Source organism: Schistocerca serialis, chromosome 8 (genome assembly GCF_023864345.2).
Source record: "Schistocerca serialis cubense isolate TAMUIC-IGC-003099 chromosome 8, iqSchSeri2.2, whole genome shotgun sequence".
NCBI classification, from domain to species: Eukaryota; Metazoa; Arthropoda; class Insecta; order Orthoptera; family Acrididae; genus Schistocerca; species Schistocerca serialis.
In genome coordinates, this window is record NC_064645.1 from 415,552,098 (window position 1) to 415,569,076 (window position 16,979).

Genomic DNA, 16,979 nt, shown 5'->3' on the forward strand with positions numbered 1-16,979 from the left:
CAGTTGATGTTGTAAGCTGCCAAGACATGGGCACTTACACGTTAGCCTACCATCATTAGTATTAACAATAAAGGGACTGGCCAAGGCATCAGATCATGACTCTATTGAATTGTGATAAATATGAGGCACACTCGAGCAGTATTCCCTGCATGTCTGCATGATTGAGCCACTAACTTAAAGCGTTGGTGAAAAGTATCGGAAGTTGAGGATTGTGCAACGTAAAGTCTGCAGATGGCCGTAGCTCGCCGGGCCGCCGTGGGCGACAGGTAGCGGTCACCGGAAACGCGGGACAATACGGAGCTTTTGGGGATAGCCCGGCATACGGAGCCACCTGTGCTGGGCAACACGTGGCGAAGACGGGAATTACGTTTGCCTAGGGGAGTTATGACCTACTCGATGGAGGAGGACTTCGCCTTCAGCCATCGAGCGGTACGCACTTGGAGACGGCGTCTTGGCCATCGTCTTCGAAGGGTGATATACGGTCTGTACCGCAGCATTGCACCAACGCGTGTTCCGTGCGGAGTTCTGCGGTTAGAGCTCTTTGTGTGCTCAGAAGCGAGATTTTCACCAACGCCTAATCACTTCCAACAACTTACCTAATATTCTCGATCTAGAAGTTATCTTTGCGAGGTGCCGGGTATTTATCAACGCAGCTGCCAGTGATAGGGGCGCGTAATGGCAAATTGTTAATGTGCCACTCTCAGGTGTGTGTGGGTGGACAAAGAGATTCACTTTTTTTTAATTTTGTCAGTTGTGGGGAATATCAAATTAAAATGCCAATTTTACGATCGAATTATCGAATTCATTGTAACTAGCATTTACCCTGTCCCAGTAAGCTTTACATGTACTCTTTAGTCACTGCACAGCTTGCCCAGACGGGAAGGAAAGAAGGTTTGCAGTCTTCTATGTCAGCGACGGACTGATAAGATTACAATGTATCCCTTGTGTCAAGGGTCCTTGGCCGAAACGGTCAGTGACATTTTAGCGAGGAAGGGTTTTTTAAGGGAACGGCGTCCCCGCGTGCCTGCCAGGGCGAAGTGCGACCTCGTTAATCAATATTTTTGTAGAGTACGACATGATTACGAGAATCTAGTTAAAAATATTCGCGAAGTGCCCACGGGTACCTTTCCTTTTGATCTAGAGATGACTGAGTATGAGACTTTTGCCACCATTTTGCGAGGGATTAAACTGGAGGATCGTTCCAAGGACTTTTTTTTTAGAGAGACCAAGTACCTATCGTGACTTGAATAATTTACTCTTGTGGAGGAGGTTAAGCAAGCCGATCAAAGGAGAGGCCGTGAAAAGGCGTCATCTCAGTCTTACACCAAACCCACCTCAGTTACGGTTACCGCTAATAAGATGAGGTTATTCCAAGGTAGGTGTTCCGCTGTGGTTGACAGGGGCAATTTGTTCGCCAGTTCGAGGCCAACAGAAAAAGCTCTTGTAACTTCTGGCGCCGTAGGCAGGGACGGCGCGGCACTTTTTTCACGTTGACTAGTGCATGTAATCAAGTAAAAGGGGTGGTTCATAATCCTCTTTCGTTTGTACGTGGGTACGTCAATCATGAGCCGCTCTGTGCGCTATTAGATTCTGACAGCCGTGTTTCTTTAATGAGTCGCTTAAATCCCATGGGTAGAACTTTTAGAACTGTTAATGGTCAAGCTCTTCCCTCCATAGGATTCACGTGCATTTCTTGTCACGTCGATGAATACTCTTGCCCTGCGGAGTTATTGGTGGCGGAGGGTTTAAGCACCGACCTCCTCTTAAGGTGTGATTTTGTAAGCGACACAGTATTAATTTTGGATTATGCCCTTGGGAAATTTTGTATCGCGTTTCGGCCTGAGGTGAAGTTTCGCTTGTTCTGCCATTCTAGGAGGGTAGTTCTCTGTAATACTAACGCTAATGGGGCGGAGTTCGACGTCACGCACTTACCTCCTGATCAGGCTGAGGTTCTCCTTCACATGTTGCTTGGTTTCCCGGAAGTGTTGACTGATAAAATAGGTGTGACTAATCGTACTGAATACCGGATATTACTTTCCATCCATATTCCTCTCATGCAGTCACCCTACCAGCTATCTCCAACTAGGATGAAGACATTGCATGAGATGATAGATAACATGCTTGCTGAGGGGGTTATTAGGCCTTTATGCATCACCGATATTTCTGGTGCCCAAGAATAATTGGGGCCGGTCGCTGTGGCCGAGCGGTTCTAGGCGCTTCAGTCCGGAACCGCGCTGCTGCTACGGTCGCAGGCTCGAATCCTGCCTCGGCTATTGATGTGTGTGCTCTCCTTAGGTTAGTTAGGTTTAAGTAGTTCTAAGTCTAGGGGACTGATGACCTCAGATGTTTAGTCCCATAGTGCTTAGAGCCATTTGAACCATTTGAGTAATTGGGGGGAGTGAGAGGTTTGAGACCCTTTGTGGCCTGTCGTGTCCTTAATCAGAAAGCAATTTTGTAGTCTGCCCATCTACCTGATCTACACGGGTGGTTTTCACGGATTTCCGGCGCTCATTTTCGATCTTCATCAGGCTTATCACCAGATTCCCCTTTCCGAAAAATCCATGGATGCCACTGCCTTTTTGCAGTGACTGGAACTATCAGGAACTCAGCAGGGTGCTTTTCGGTCTTTCTACTGCGGCGACAGTTCTTTCTAGGTTAGTCGATTCCGTGCTCAGAAATCTGAAGTTCAGGTGTGTGTATAACTACTTGGACGATGTTGTCATTTACAGTGCCACCTTCCCCGAGCATCTAGAGCATTTGCGACTGGTTTTGGAGCATCTGAGGCAAGCGCGTCTAACTGTCAAACCGTCTAAAGTTACCTTAGCTCGTCGTGGGAAATCTTTTCTCGGAAAGCTAGTCTCAGCCGAGGGCGTTAGGATTGATCAGTTTAGGACCCGAGCTAGTTACAGTTTCCATCCTCTGATACTAACAGATGGGTAGCCCTCTTCATGAGAATGACTAGCTTCTTCCAGAAATTGGTTCCAAAGTTTGCTCAGCTAGTCGCTCCATTACACCTTTTGCGAAAGAAGGGCGAGCCATTTGTTTGGACCGACAGCCAGCAGGTTGCGTTTTATGCGCTTAAGATCGCTCCTGTTCTGGCCGGTCCTGACTTCGGTCAACACTTCATGATACATATCGACGCGTGTAACTCAGAGATTGCCTCCATGGTGCTTCAGGAGTAAGGTGGCGAGCGGAAACCCTCAGCCTATGCCTCTAGGAGCCCATCTCCAGCTGAGAAGAAATACTCTACCGATGAGTTGGAAGCGCTGGCTGTCATCTTCGATGTAGTGAAATTTAAATACTACTTCGAACACCGAGCATTCGCACTGGAGACGGACAACCAGGCCGTTAGCTGGCTTCTCCCTCGCCTACGCCAAACTGGCCATATTGCGAGGTGGGCTGTCCGAATTTCAGTCTTCCACTTCAACGTGTGCCGTATTAGCGGGTGCAATAACGTTGTAGTCGATACCTTGAGCAGAATTTTCGAAGAGGAAGAGGGTTCCTCGTCCCACAACGCCAAGGTGGTAGAAGATCTAGTTAATTCTGTGCTTACTGAGGTTCCGGTGTTGTTTGCTGGCCTTGCACAACAAAAACAGGATCCCAATCAGGGTTCTATTAGGGAGCAGTCGAGAGCCGGTCAACAACAAATTTCCGGGTACGAATTGCGGAAGGACATACTCTGCTGCCGCAGATAGTGCCGCGATGAAGAGCCTAAAATCTGTCTTCCCCACGTTTGTTCTTGCTGTTCTCAAATATTATCGTAATTCTGTTGTCATCTGGGGGTATATAAAACCTTTCACAAGATCCGAGAGTCCCTAACCTGGCGCAGCTGTATTGTGATTTTTGAAAAATGGTTATTCAATGTCTGGGACGCAAGATGGCGAAGCCGAATTCCGATGGGCGTAGGGGGGTGGCGGTGGGGGGGGGGGGGGGGGGGAGGATGGGGATTGGTTGCTTCAGTCAACTCTGGTGGTTTTTACTGCCGGACAAACTGTTACCCATTTGAGTAAGATTTTCTCTTGGCAAGTCTCCGAAAGTCATTGCCAGCGATAATGTACCTTGTTTGTCTTCGAAGGAGTTTCGAAGCTCCTATTTCTGATCAGGGGTTAAACACTTCACCATGACACCTTACCGCAGTGGTTAGCACACTGGACTCCCATTCGGAAGGACGATGGTTCAATCCCGCTTCCTGCCATCCTGATTTGGGTTTTACGTGATTTCCCTAAATCGCTTCACGCAAATGCCGGAATGGTTCCTTTGAGAGGGCACGACCGGCTTCCTTCCTCATCCTTCCCTAATCCGATGAAGCCGATGGCCTCACTGTTTGGTCCCTTCCTCCAAACCAACCAACCGTGACACCTTATTGCCCTCCGCTGCTCTCCACTGTGAGCACTGTGACTGGTTCGCTTCCTGCGCGTGTTTCCGTATCGGATTCGGTTCAGCCAGTTGTTATTTTCGTTCCCTTTTCGAGTGTCCGATCAAGGTGGTCTGAGAACAATAATAGATTCCATTTGGAAAATGCCATGGAGCTATGATGTGATGTTTTGTGTTTTAAAATTACTGGGGTTTTCTGAATTACTTTAATGTTTAATGTGTCATTATTTGTGACGTTCAAAGTATTTTTTGTGTCAGGTACATTGTGCACCAAATCTCCAATTCGCTTTCTTTAGTTATTTGGAGCTCACATACTTACGCGCCTTGCCGAGGAAAATCTTGCTGCATATGTTTTGGTGAGTTATTCTTCCAAGCCAATCTTGTGTTTACGTAGGTGAAGTTCATCAGCCAACAGTTCACGTCTTAATTCCACCTATGTTTTCCGTATCGTGCTAGGGCTATGTATTCATCGTTTCCGCCTAGTGGCGTGATTTGAAACTGAATGTTGGGTAGCCGTTGAACTTCTTCCCTATCAGGTACAAGTGGGTGTGGTAGCCTTGGCCGGTTATCTTATCCATTAACGTATTTTCATAAATATTTTGTCAACACTGCCAGTGTGTAATCTAATGAACTAAGGTTTTCTCGTTTTAGTTAAAAATTACTTATCTGTTCATCAGGCAACCATTGGAAGTTTTGTGCCTTGATGCGTGTTCCCACTGGTTGCCTAGAAAAGGAGTATGCCGAGCAATATATCGGGCCTAACGTAAGTAACTTCAGGTCCGTTCATCTGGACCACATTGCCCAACGTGTGGTCATTTCATATCAAGGAGCTTTAATTGTCTTTTGTTTCCTTTTAATGAACCCCTCTTTCGATAAACCTGAATTATTTCGTTAACAAACATATTCAACAGTTTGTTTTCAAGACTGTTTTCTTAGAACCCATGAAGAGAACGTCATGTAACTTCAGTTCCTGAAATATTATCCTGCTTCTCTCATTGAGATTGGCTGCAGATATTTTAACAGTAACCAGTGGCACACAAAAATGGTGTTTTTGAAAAGAGAATATTCGTTGTAAATTTAAATTTTCACCCTTCATGTTCCACTGGAGAGTTGAGAGCAAGTATTTGAAATAACATTATAGCTTTTGGTTATCTGCTCCGAATGAAATTTTTGATAAAATTGTTGACTGATTATCAAGAATTGTTCTTAAATTGTTTTAAAATTGTTTTCCCTGAGGGTATTAATAAAAATCTTGATACGGATGATGTTCAATCCTTATTGGGCCTGATCCTTCTGCTGGCAGGTATCCTTAAGTCAGTAGTGCATACCAAGAAGGAACTCGTTTTAATGTCTCTATAGCTCCTCTAGTTCGCTGCTACTCCACTACATAGCTAAAGGTGCGAGAGACGCAGTCGTTATATACGGCGTGATTGAGCTGCCCTTACCAATGGGTTTTATGCAACCCGCAGTGCCTTCAAAAACCACATGCGAGATTTTCATGTTCTATTGCTTGCTATGTGTAAACTATTAGTCCTACAGTAACAATGAACGGGACCTTTTTGTAACAGATGTGATGTAGTTACATTAAATATTGATACACATTTCTGCTGGAGACCACAGTTTTCGAGTTATTCAAGTAAAGCAAGTTTGAAGGTCAGTTTTGTATGTTTTTGTTGAATAATTCGAAAACTACAGCCTCCAGTGAAAAGGTATCCCAGTAACAAATTTAACTACCTTAATTTTCCCACAAAAAAGCTGCTGTTCATTTCTTTCTGTAGGACTAATAGTTTTCATGTAGCGAGAGAGAGAATATGAAAATCTCGCGTGTGGTTTTTGAAGGCACTGAGAGTTGCATAAAAACCATTGGTGCAGGCAACTGGATCACCTTATATGTCAGTGAGTTCCAGCGTTTGTAGCACGTGGAGGCAACTGGATCACCTTGTATGTCAGTGAGTTCCAGCGTTTGCAGCACGTACATGATTATCCACGTAATTAGCTATGGTTTTGCTCCTTAGATGTCTTAGAAACACATTTCGAATGAAACCCTCACATATTCGTGAGAGAGTCACACATTATCATTAGGCTCTCTGCTACCTAGTAAAGTGCACTAGTACTGAGCACAAAGTATCTGTACAGAGAGAGTATCAGGTAGCTGTATACTTGAGTTTATCGAAGTGGGTTAAGCCCTCACATTAGGAATATGAAGTGAACATTCAGATATTTGGAAATCAATTCTTGTTCAGAACGTATACCACCTCCGTTTACATATTAAGAGTGATCAGGTGTGGAATTGAAGAATTTACTGCCAGTAACTGGGGAGCCCAACCTCAAGTCACCAGATACTCTGACGCGGTACTCGTTCTCTGTCCAGGGTACTATGTCCACAATGGACAGCTGGATGTGACCAACTTCAAACGTGGATGAAATGCGGTGAGATCTATCGCCGGGAGCTATTCCAAACTGTTTCTCCAGGAACTCATTGAATAGACTAGGATTATGTGTTGGTGAACACAGGAAGTGAAATGCAAAAAAGAGAAGGACTTCTGGTAACATGAGTACAGGGTAATATCAACAGCAGCAGAAAATAATGTAACTAGAGTAAGATTCGTTATGAATAGGAAGGTAGGACAGAGAATGAGTTTCTGTGATCAGTTTGTAACACTACCTCCCTTTTTTCGGACGTAGGTTAGCTATATAAAGCCTGTACTGTAATAAGTTCACGGGCTTCACCTTATGAACAAGGATTTTAGTACAAAAGTTGACCGCGTGTACCTAATAGAAGCAAGGTCGGACTTATACTCAGTCAATAACTACAGTGATGCATCAAGCAAATGTACAGTATAATTATTCTTTCGCATGGACAAGAAGTACACACAGTAGATGCTACCTATAACTAACAATTCGGTCGCCAGCCTACTAAGGCAATTAGTGAGTTTTTCCTTGTACAAGTGGGTGCATGTACAAGCATAGTACGCATTCGGGAGGACGACGGTTCAATCCCGTCTCCGGCCATCCTGATTTAGGTTTTCCGTGATTTCCCTAAATCGTTTCAGGCAAATGCCGGGATGGTTCCTTTGAACGGGCACGGCCGATTTCCTTCCCCATCCTTACCTAACCTGAGCTTGCGCTCCGTCTCTAATGACCTCGTTGTCGACGGGACGTTAAACACCACTAACCTAACCTAACCTACAAGCATAGTAACACGTAGTAATGATGCGTTATATGGCAAAGTTTGGAACCCGAAAAATCCACTGAACTAAAGTTTTCTCTTTTTTTTTGTACTAATTTGGACGAGCTACATTTACACAACACCACACAGTAATGATTACTACGAACTGCATTTTGTATGTTGAGCAGACGGAAATCGAGCATAGATTGCCCTAGCGTCGACAATCTTAAAAGTACACACACAATATCACTATGAATAATGGAAAAACTCTAATACATTTAGGATTAATATAGAATTTAGCTTTACTGGTCAAATTTGATCAGTACACATCAAGGTTTGAACGAATGAACAAGAGCAAAAAGGGGGGGGGGGGCCTGAAACTGTTATAGTCGTTATACTGAAACTATCTAGTACTGAAGGCAAATTAACACACAAAATTTATCAATCTCTGGATAACTACTCTTTTGTCTTACTTCTGAATAATTTAACTGTCATTATTTCTGTCTCAAATTAATTAAATAACATCGCTAACTCAATCCAACAAAAACTCTTTTGTTCTTTACCAAAATTTGCAAAAGCACACAGAACTATAGATTCCTTTATGGCATAATTAATCTGCTGATAATTTTCATTAACACAAACATTAAACTTTCAGTTTAGGATACTCGGATTGCACAATACGAGGTAAGGATCCTGTCTAGGTCAGTGATCAGGATAAGTCATGGCTAAAGCAATTCTGGTGAAAGTCACGTTATTATTGAACCATTAGAAACAGTTTCGACACTGGTCCACACAGATACACTTCTAAGGATGAAATAAATGTTTGACCTGTGCAGTCGGTGCGTCGGTTGGCGGGCAGCGAGATAGCGGGCAGCACGGCACACATGCAAGCACGGCTAAGGCTCACACAACATCGGCACTTTCCATCTTCTTAGCGTCGTAATCTTTCCAATTTTGTGCCTCAGAATATAGCCATGCCAAGTAGTCGTCGGAATCGGTTCATCCGAGGCTCAATGGAATCCTCTTTTCCTGGGTAGCCTCCTCGGTACAGTACGTGTACTTCCGACTGTTGCTCGCCTCCGACTGTGTTACTGTGCCCGTTGTGCCGAACCGCGCCCAGTGTGCGTTTTCCCGCCTCGCCTGCCTCCACCTTTTTCCGCTCCCCTACAGGTAGGGTATTCACCACAGGTTTTCTATTACACATATCCTAATGCATTACCTACGTATGGACCAAGTGTATAAATTACAATTTTCACATCTTACAATAGTTTTAACATTAAATGCACTTTCCTTTGATTACCACATTATTTGAAATCTAACATAAATAATATTCGTTTCAAAAGTTACTCACAGTTTCTTTAACATGACACGAAAAGAATCGAAAAAGAAATTCAACACATTGCTATTATTAATTTATCTAAATTCATAAAGAAAAAAATTCTTATACGTATAATTCTCGTTACACATGCCCCTGTTTCCAGAAAATTTTCTTAAGTCCAAATTTTATGGGAACACTAAACCTTACAATTATACAGTGGTTCTGAATTTTTACTTAATTGTCCAAAAAGGTTTACACTACATATTTCCTTTTGCTCACTGTATATAGGTTTACACTTTTTTAATACTTCAAGAATACTGACTTGTCATTTACTCAAGTGCCTTTCGAACAGTCCAACTTCCCATCACAATCTCACTAAAATAGCAATTTACTTATTTTTTCTAAATTTCTCAAAGAAATAATTTAAAATTCTGGAATACAAACATTTAACTACAAAAACAATTTCATATTTTGTGTACACTATAAGAAAATTTATCGCTGCATGCTTTGAATAGCAGTCCATTTTCTTACTTATTAAACAAAACACACACACACATATATTCAGAAAATTAACTACATATATTTGCTGCCTATTATGTGGATTTGGGCAGTCCTTTTTACTTCATATTGTCACATCTCCTGGATCACATTTACAATTTTCCATCGATTATTTATCTGCCCTCATTGGTATTTGGCAGTCCTTCATATTATAGTTCATACACTGCCCATTTTCATTTTTTGACAGTCCCATCTTTTATCTGGCTGATAGTATTTATCCTTTCTTTCAGCCCTTTTCTCCATACATTTTTACAGTTACAGTACAATTGGTAATCTGAAACTCACATAACTACATTGGCACACTTTCAAGGGTATACAGACATTTACAAAGATTAGATACATTTAGGATAACTTGGGTTCAGCATAAGATACAGCACATTTACTCGTTCCTAGGTACATACAGTTTCAGGTCCACAATATTTCTTACGTCTAAAGGTCTTTTGGACTTTGGGTAGATCAGGTAGTAAGCATTGTCGTGTGGAATATTCTGTATTAGATATGGTCCATTATAAATATATTTAAATTTTGAAATTTCATGGTTTAGTTCACTAGACTTTTCGTGGGTTTTTAAAAGAACATAATCTCCAATTTTAAATTTTGAAACTTTTAAATTTTTATTGTGTCTTTTAGATCTAGATTCAGCCTTTTGCTTTGCCCTTTTTATCACCAATTCTTTCTTTTTATCCAATCCTAAACTTGTACAAGGTGGAAACTCTAGTTTTTCTTCAATTAAACTTTTACTACTTCTGCCTAACAAAATTTCTTCCGGTGGATATCCTGTAGTTTCATGATGTAATGTGTTCATGACATTCTCAAAATCCAATATAAATCTGCCCCAGGCTCTATGATTGTGACTGCAGTATGTTCTACACAATCTCCCTATTTCTCGCATGTACCTTTCAACCGGGTTGCTAGCAGGATGATAAGCTGAGATATATTTAACCTCCACACCATTTCTCTCCATTCCTTCTTTCCAAATTTTGGATATGAACTGGGGTCCATTGTCAGATAGTACTGCTTTGGGTTTCCCGATGGTCCTAAAGTATTCGACCATCCTATTAAATACAGCTTTTGCTGTTGCTTTTTTCAAGGGGTATAATTTCACAAATTTTGAAAATACTTCCAATATCACCAAAATATACGCACAATTTCCCGAAGTCTTCGGGAGGGGACCATATAAATCTACCGATAATAAGTCTAGGGTGTCTTCAGGCAACGTACTTTGCATTGGTCCCTTACTAGTTTTGTTCGGCACTTTGGCTTTTTGACAGACATCACATGACTTAATTCGTTCCTTTACCTTCTTACTGACACTACCAACAATCACTACTACATTATTCAATTTATCCAAACATTTCTTTGGCCCACTATGCCCCAATGCTAAATGAAAATGATCTATGACCTCGGTATCAAACTGGTGTGGCCAACACACTCTCCATTCCTCAGTGGCTAAATCTTTCCTCCTATATAAAATGCCTTTAAATATTTTGTAATATTTCTTAATTTGAGGATGCTGTACACTGTCAAAATTTACCTTCACTGATTTCCAGGTTGAATCCTTATTCTGATGGTATCTCATATTTTTACATATCTGCTCCATTTTCCTCTTTCCTGAAACCTCTTTCATATACCTTATCTGAAAAGTACCCTCTTCACCATTTTCATTTGGCACTTCACTCATACCATTAGGCAATCGAGATAAAGCATCTGCCACATAATTCTCAGTACCTTTAACATAGTAAATATCGTAATCAAATTGTTGTAGGTACAAAGCCCAACGAGTCAGCCTACCATTAAGTAAACGGCAATCTTTAAGAAAAGTTAAAGCTTTGTGGTCAGTATGTATAATGAGCTTATGGCCCCACAGATAATTTCTAAATTTCTTTAGCCCCCAGATAATGGCTAAAGCTTCCTTTTCCGAAATAGTGTAGTTCATCTCGTATTTTGTTAGAGTTCTACTTGCAGATGCGATAGTCCTGTGTTCGATTTCTTTATCATTACAGATTTCTTGGAAAACTTCTATACCAATTCCATAAGCACTGCTGTCAGTACTCATATGGAAAGGTTCTGATAGTATGGGGTGATGCAAAACATTGTCATTCAAAAGTTCGTTCTTCAATTTTTCAAAATCTCTCATGCACCCTTCAGTCCACACAAAAGCACTATTTTTCTTAAGTAAATTATTCAGATGAGGACTATTAAAAACTTGCCCCATGACGAACTTTCTATAGAACCCACATAAACCTAAAAAGGCTTTCAACTGTTTTCTATTTCTAGGAGCCGGACATCCTGATATTGCACTTAACTTTTCCGGATCCTTGCCAATGCCATTTGTAGTAATAATGTGCCCCAGAAACTTTATTTCTGATTTCACAAATTCACATTTCTTCCACTTAAGGGCATGCCCCCTGCTTGTAGAGCAACAAAAACTTTCCGCAACAACTCGCAATGCTCTTGCCATGCTTCTGTAGTAATCAGTAAATCATCTACATAAATGGTTAGCCGGGAACTCAGTTCTCTCCCTAACACAAAGTCTAGTGCCCTAATAAATACTGCCACAGAAGTGCTAAGCCCAAACGGCACTACTTTATACTGATAGCATTTCCCGGCGAATAGAAAAGCGGTGTATTTACGGGATTCTTTACTTAATGGGATTTGCCAGTATCCGGCTGTCATATCCAGACTGGTTAAATACTTTACGTTATAAAATTTTTGGAGCATTTCGTCCAGATTTTCAGGTCTGTCTATTTCCTTCTTTACAATTTTGTTCAAAGTTCTATCGTCGATAACTACTCTCACTCCCCCATCCCTTTTGTTCACTATGATAAGGGGACTGTTATACTCGCTGCTACTTCGTTCGATTACCCCCCACTCTATCATTTTATCTATTTCCACTTGAACAGCCTGCCTCTTTGATATGGGTATCGAAAACGGTCTTACGAAGAAAGGTTTATGCTCTATGGTCTCAATCTGGTATTCAAAATTCTTAACTAGGCCAGGTTTGTCCGAAAATACGGGGTGGTTACTATCTAAAATTTCAAGTAATTCTGCTTTCTGTTCGGGAGATATTCCCTCTAAATTTTCCACCATTACCTTAAATTCCTGCCCCTGCTTGTCACTCTCACTTAATATTCTCTGGACATGGTACACCTCGTACTTGCTTGTCAACCCATCATTCCCTTGGTCGATCTCCAACAACAAAGAATCGATTTCTGAATCAAACACTTTCCCACGTTCCTCCAAAATTAATTCCAAATTCCTAAATGTACTATTTATTTTGATCACTCCCTGGCTACAGTCAATAATAACCTTTTCTTTATCCAACCAATCTATCCCCAAAATCATTTCAGTACTCAAGTCTGGCACAACTAAGAAATCATGTTCAAAATTTTGTCCTTTTATACTAAATTCAACCAAAATCTGGTTCTTTACCGGCTTGCTAGCCTTACCAGTTGCACCAACAATTTTTACACCTGTCACTGACATAATTACTAGCCCAGGCTTATCACAAATATGTTCGAAAAATGACTGAGAAACTGCACTTATCTGAGACCCAGTATCCAGAAGTACTTGCAATTCCACATTATAAATTTCAATTGGTATTATAGTTTGTTTAACCGTCGAATGTCTTTCATTACCGTGGTCTTCCTTGAGCAAATCCGGGTCGACAATAACATCGTCTCAAGATATGCTTTTAACATTCACTTCACATATATCTGGCGGTTTCTTGGGTTCCGGAAGTTCAAAGTTATCAATTACCTGAACTCTTCGCGAAATAAACACAGAGTTGTCAGGTGGCTCTTTCTTTCTTTGTTCGGTCTCAACGTCTGGATTTTGTTTTGATACGTCGTCATCGTTAGGTACAATATCGTACTTAACTGCATCCCCTTTATTTCCACTGATTTTCTCATACCCTCTTTCAGTAAAAGTATATTCATTTTCCTTTACACCTGAAAATTCATCTTCACTAGATTCATCACTACTCTCTTCCTCAACATCAGATTCACTTAAGCACGCTACTTTTGCACAATAGGGAACGTTAGTACATTCATTTTCGTCTATATTTATGTATCTTTCATCATCCGAATTATCGTCGGAACCCGACCATTCCGGATCGCTTTCAGGTTCTAACATAAAAGCTTTTCTGAGACAGGCACTAAGTTCTTCCTCTGTATTGTTGTCAGGTTTAGATTTTAATTCAATCTCCTCTTTTGGCAAAACGGCCTCATCCTCAGTTTTATTCACATCCACTGTGACTTCATATTCGGTGTAATTCTCGTGGACTTTAATTACTTTCAGGTAATCATCTACCTCTTCTACACGGTGCCCCTCGGTAGCAGCTTGTACTATTGGCGGACTGTTAGCAGGAGTTATTTCTTCGTCAATGCTGAGGATTTCATCCTCCAAATCCATCCTATCATTAACCTTCATCCTATTGGCGGCAAGCGTACTTTGCGCGGCGCTATTTATTCTCCCCTCTTCAAATTTGGGCCACGTCACTTTATGGACGTCCCTACTATCTCTCTTTCCACCAACTAATTTCTTCGCCTCATACTCCCTTTTAAAATCCTCCCACTCACATTGCTTTAGGCCCTTGTACAGATCATCGATCTGCACACGCCAATCAGTAACTTCTGCTAATTCACTATCGCCTTTTACCTCATTGCAAACACTGCTAACCGCACCTCTCTGTGTACTCACAGTCTCATTTATTGTTTCCTTTGCCACGGAATTATTACTCGTAAATTTTTCATTAGCTCTGACTGCTACGTTCGTACCTACTGCCGCCGTATTGCTAGCGGCTTCTTTCCGAACAGATGTTCGGCTAGGCTGGGCCGTTGCCCTCTGATGCTCCACTCGCCTGTTAACATGTAGCGCTCTGTGCGGCAGCGATGATTCATTCTGGCTCGCACCTGACGCTTGTTTCGCCACAACACGTCGCGGCGTTCCATGCTCGTCCCTAGCCTGTCTCATTACATTACGGTCGGTCCGGTATCTTTTCTTGAATCGGGGCCGGTATGTATTGTCCGCTTCCGTTTGGCCCGCAACGTTCGCGGAAATTAGTTTCCCGCGTCGTTATTGTTTTGCGCGGTATACCCTCTACCGCGACCTGGATTATTTCCTCTGCCTCTTCCTCTTTGTATTACATTGACGCGAAATCCATCGCCGTCGTTTCGTTCGTCATTGTGTCGGTTATTACGATTACCAAAATTTTGATAATTGGCACGACTTTCGCGCCAATGGTCTTCATCTTCGACCCTTTCTAGAAAAGCTTGGAAGCTACGATGATTGCTTCCTACATACCTCTTTGAATCCTCCGGAAGCTTTTTATATAGCTCCCAGATAATTTCTGAATCTGATCTTCGGCCTTTTAAATGCGTCAATTTCCGGTACCAATGCTCGCAGAAATCTTTCAAAGAATTTCTGCCCCGGTTATCATGCTGTTTGGCCATGTTAAAATCGCGCCATAAATGGTCCTGCTTTTGTTCAGACCAATATTCTTCCGTAAATCTCTGCCTAAATTCCTCGAACGTCATTCGTTCGGTATTTAAATTTATTCCCCAGCGCTTAGCATCACCCGCTAAGGCGCTAATTACAACGTTTATCTTTTCCTGATCAGACAAGTGCTCAGGAAATACTCTCTCGCAATTTTTAATAAAATCTAACGGATGCCACCCGTTATGTTTCTTGGCTGGATCGAAGCGTTCCTCGCCTTCTAATAGCTTCGTAATTGGTGTGCCATTACAGACAACACCAGGCCTATCTTTAATTTTGCTCTCCAGATCGAAAATTTTGCCCTGAATTTTCGTAGTATTTTGTTCACAATTTTGAACACATTCGAATACTTTTTTACTTAAATTACTTTCAGTGTCCAAAACTACCTTTTTCAATTGCGATATCCCGTGTTGACATTTGTTTACGACCTCAGTTTTAAGACCGAAAACTTTTTCGTCTACCTTAGTTTCAACCAGAGGTTCTACTTTCTCTTGGATGTTGAGAATTTCAACATCAAATCTACTATTAATGTTTCCAATTTCCTCCTGCATAGTATCCATATTTTTGTTAATGGTATCAATTTCAAATTTCAGAGTATTTACCACAGAACTTAAATTACCCACTTTTTGTTCTACCTGTTCTATTTGTTTACTAATTTTAATTCCCTGTCCTTCGACCTGTGCTTTAATCTGATCACTCTGTGTTTTGAGCTGCTCGTTCTGTGTTTTGAGTTGCTCGTCAACGTGTGTTTTGAGCTGATTAACCTGATTGCCGACTTGTTTTTGAAGTTGCTCATTCTGTGTTTTAATCTGCTCACTCTGTCCTGAAATTTGTTTGGTTAATTGTTCAAATAAATCGTTTATGCTTAAAATTTTCACACTGTTTTGTTCTACGGGATCGGTGTTTTCCGATCCTACTTCAAAAGTTTCTTTCGGTTCTTTCTTTATCTGTGGAGAATCAAACATGTCAGTGGATTCATTCACATAACCACTATCATCTACAAAGTCACCTTCTACTTCCTGTTTTATTCCTTGCTGTGTCCGAGGCGATCTCAACCTTTCAATCTGTTCATTGACATGTTCGTGGTATTGTATGTATGCCAACTGTCTTTCGCTAACGCCATCTGTTATCTGGCCGCGTAAACTCCGGCTACTGCCAGCCGCATTCTCCATTTCGCTCGGCGCATCTACCCCCTCTACGTTTCTGTCCATACTAAATGCCAACTATACCACACTATTATACTTGACTCACACTGCAGTTTCTTTTACTGAACTTTATTGCTATTCGTGCCACTGAACATCCATTGTTCGGTATTTACATTAATTTGTAACCGACAACAGATGGATGTCCTGTCACCGGGAAGCCACTTGTAACACTACCTCCCTTTTTTCGGACGTAGGTTAGCTATATAAAGCCTGTACTGTAATAAGTTCACGGGCTTCACCTTATGAACAAGGATTTTAGTACAAAAGTTGACCGCGTGTACCTAATAGAAGCAAGATCGGACTTATACTCAGTCAATAACTACAGTGATGCATCAAGCAAATGTACAGTATAATTATTCTTTCGCATGGACAAGAAGTACACACAGTAGATGCTACCTATAACTAACAATTCGGTCGCCAGCCTACTAAGGCAATTAGTGAGTTTTTCCTTGTACAAGTGGGTGCATGTACAAGCATAGTAACACGTAGTAATGATGCGTTATATGGCAAAGTTTGGAACCCGAAAAATCCACTGAACTAAAGTTTTCTCTTTTTTTTTGTACTAATTTGGACGAGCTACATTTACACAACACCACACAGTAATGATTACTACGAACTGCATTTTGTATGTTGAGCAGACGGAAATCGAGCATAGATTGCCCTAGCGTCGACAATCTTAAAAGTACACACACAATATCACTACGAATAATGGAAAAACTCTAATACATTTAGGATTAATATAGAATTTAGCTTTACTGGTCAAATTTGATCAGTACACATCAAGGTTTGAACGAATGAACAAGAGCAAAAAGGGGGGGGGGGGCCTGAAACTGTTATAGTCGTTATACTGAAACTATCT